Source organism: Ranitomeya imitator, chromosome 4 (genome assembly GCF_032444005.1).
Source record: "Ranitomeya imitator isolate aRanImi1 chromosome 4, aRanImi1.pri, whole genome shotgun sequence".
Lineage (NCBI taxonomy): Eukaryota > Metazoa > Chordata > Amphibia > Anura > Dendrobatidae > Ranitomeya > Ranitomeya imitator.
In genome coordinates, this window is record NC_091285.1 from 8,225,248 (window position 1) to 8,229,215 (window position 3,968).

The following is a 3,968-nucleotide window of genomic DNA, read 5'->3' on the forward strand; positions in this document are numbered from 1 at the left end:
ACAAATCCATTTTCAAGCAAACTGAAATATTTTCAGGTGGAAAAGGAAAAATAAAGACGTAAAATATTATGGTTGCATAAATCTGCACACCCTTAGGCCGCTTTCACACATCCGTGTTTCCGGTATGTGTGGCGCCATTTTTCACACATAGCGGAGACACACACATTATAATCTGTAGGGCTGAGCACACGTCCGTTTTTCCCGGCAGCACGGATGAACAATACATGTGACACGTCCCGGAATAGAATGCAGGATAGAAATGACAGATTCTCAGGTGTTAAAGATGCGCAAAGATAGAGATAGATCTATAAATGGATAGAACGACGTGGGGTGCCTCCCATTTTTATTTTGTAACCAGCAAAGGTAAAGCAGACAGCTGGGGCTGATATAATCGGGTCCATGGTTATTTTGTGCTTCCAAGCCTAAGAATACCAGCCCAGAGGATCCCTAGAATTGGCACATCACATTAGATGCTCCAAGTTTGGCGCCTTTCCTCCGCTCTTTCCGATTGCCCTGATGCAGTGGCGATCGGGATAATGAGGTTTGGGGTTAATGACAGCTGTAATTTGTCCAAAAACACAGCTGACAACAAGCCCTGGTGTTAACATAAGTTGGGAAGGGACCAATATCCATGGACCTTCCCAGCCTGATAATATCAGCCCGTAGCTGTCTGCTTTACCTTTGCTGGTTGCCAAAAAAAAGGGGACCCTTCAATGATTTTTCTTTCAATTATTCATGTATTAGGTTAATACATGTAAAGAAAGCTACACACTCAAGGAACTAATATATCTCACTCAATTATATCTCAATTATATATCTTTCTATCAATCTATAATCTATTATATATACATCTATCTATATATCCATTATATATTAATTATCTATCACATATCTATTATCTATCTATAGTCGTGTGAAAAAGTGTTTGCCCCTTCCTGATCTGCTATTGTTTTGCATGTTTATCACACTTAAAGTGACCCTGTAAGCAGGATTGTTCTCAGTGACTACAGACAGTGTCAGGTTGGCGCAGTTATACTGATTACACTGATACCTGGCGATGGAATCTGTCTTGTGGTTCTTGTGTAATCTTTATTTTCAGTTAATGATATGCTCGAGGTGCGGGGCGGCCTGTGGGGGGTCTTCATGTGGTGCTCTGATTAGCTATTCATGTGCATGGCTTCTGACAGATCACTGATCCCTCACTGACCTGCCCCTAGTTTACATAATAAATATATCTATATATCGAAACATGAAATCCCCTGACACTGTCTGTAGTCACTGAGCACATTCCTGACCACAGGGCACTTTTAATGTTTCAAAACACCAAACAAATGTAAATAATAGATAGATAACACAAGAAATCATGAAATGAAGTTTTATAAAATGAAGGTCTTATTATTAAGGGAAAAATAAATCCAAATCTATAGGGTCCTGTGTGAGAAAGTGATCCCCCCCCCCCCCCACCTTAAAACATAAATTATCTTTGGTTTATCACATCTTTGGGAAGAGGAGTTCACATTCCCTAGCCACCCAGGCCTGATTACTGCCACACTTGTTCTCAATCAAGAAATCACTTAAATAGGATCTGCCTGACAAAGTGAAGTAGACCAAAAGATCCTCAAAAAACTAGATGTTGTGCCGCGATCCAAAGAAATCCTGGAACAAATGAGAAACAAAGTAATTGAGATTTATGAGCTGGGAAAAGGTTATAAAGACATTTCAAAAGCTTCGGGACTCCAACGAACCACAGTGAGAGCCATTATCCACACATGGCAAAAACATGGCACAGTGGTGAACCTTCCCAGGAGTGGCCAGCCGACCAAAATCACCCCAAGGGCTCAGCGACAACAAATGCAAGAGGTAACAAAAGACCCCACAACAGCAACCAAAGAACTGCAGGCTGCACTTGCCTCAGCTAAGGTCGGTGTTCATGACTCCACCATACGAAATAGACTGGGCACAAATGGCTGCATGGCAGAGAGCCAAGACGAAAACAGCTGATGAGCTATAAGAATATAAAGGTTTGTCTCAGTTTTGCCAGGAAAAAACTCTGTGGACTGATGAGACAAGAGTTGATATTTTTGGAAGGTATATGCCGCATTACATCTGGCGTAGAAGCAACACAGCATTTCAGAAAAGAAACATCATACCAACAGTTAAATATGGTGGTGGTATGACGGTTTGGAGCTGTTTTGCATCTTCAGGACCTGGAAGACTTGCTGTGGTAAATGGAACCATGAATTGTGCTATCTCACAAAAAATTCTACAGGAGAATGTCCAGCCATTTGTTCATGTCCTCAAGCTGAAACGCGCTTGTGTTATGCAGCAGGACAAAGATGCAAAACACACCAGCAAGTCCACCCCTGCATGGTGTAAGAAAAACAAAATAAAGACTTTGGAGCGGCCTAGTCAAAGTCCTGACCTTAATCTGATTGAGATGCTGCCATGACCTTAAAAAGGCGGTTCATGCTCAGAAACCTCCAATGTGGCTGAATTACAACATTTCTGCAAATATGAGCGGCCAAAATTCCTCCAGGGCGTTGTAAAAAACTAATAACCAGTTATCGCAAAGGCTGGATTGTAGATGTTGCTGCCTGATGGGTTTGATGCAAAAGTGACTGATATTCGTAGCGTTCAGAACTCCCTCCACTTTGACTAAAGCCGCAGTTACAGCTGCCGTAAATAAAACAGCTCCTAAGCACAATGCTGCCTCCGCTATGCCTCACTGTGGGGATGGTGATCTGGTGATACACGGTGTTGGCTTTGAACCATTTGGAATTATGGCCAAAGCTTTCCACCTTGTTCTCGTCAGGCAAAACATGTTTCCTGCTTTTGTCAGACTTGATGGAGGTTTTCATGCATATTTTTCTGTGTAATAAAAGGCTTCCATCTTGCCACCTGACCCCACAGGACGAACATATGAAGAAAGCAGGAGATTGTGGTCACATGAAGGACACTACCAGGACAGACCAGAAGTTCCTGCAGCTCCTTTAATGTTGCTGTCGAACCTCTTGGCATTGAGCGGAATAATTTTCCTCTCGTCTTTTCATCAATGTGATGTCTTCACAGTGCTTCATGATACGTCTATTGCCTGGGAAATGTTTTAGTCTCTTCTCCTGACTGATAACTTTCCTCAGTGAGATCCTTTGCTGTGTTGTCGGCTGTTTATAGACCAGAAAATGACAGGAAAATCCTCCCAGGACAGTGCAGCAATCAATCTCCATAAATCCACGATGTGTCAATTCTTGCTGTACATTTTCATAAAATCCTCAGCAGAATCCACTAGAAATGTTTGTTAGGTTTTTTGGGGGGTTTTTTACATGCAGATTTATTTTACAATTGTATTCCTTTTTTTATATTTCCTGTGCGGGACTTCATAAGACACATGATTTTCTTGGCGTTTTTACAAGCGATTTGCAGGATGTGCTTTTATCTATTCTTATTTTTTTTATTTTTTTTTGCATCAAAAAACCAATTACAAAAAAATAAAAAAAATTAAAAAAATTCTCCTGCTGTGACAAAATAAGTAAGAAAGGTAAAGAAAAATCTCACAGAAAATCATTACGGAAAAAAATAAAACATGCCCATAGTACAGAGCAGAGGTGATTGTTTTCTGTGCATTTTCCCACAGATAAAATGCAAAAAAAAAAAAAACTAAAAATACTCCATCATGGAGTCAGAACAATGAAGGCGAGTGATAGAAGTCTTTCAAAAGAAAATAAAAAATAATGTGCATAGGAAAAAAAAATTATGACGTCATCTAATATGTAACTTCAATTATTCTACAGATGTACTGTGCCTTTAAATGGCTTCATGACGTCATCGACAGTCAGTTCTGTCCAGCGAGAACCCAGTCAAGTAAATAAATCCCTATAGCCACGCCCTTGTTCCGCCAGCAGCCAATAAAGTAAATCGTCTCTTATGCTGCTGAAGAATTAATTTAAAACCTGAAAGGCTAGTGGACAATG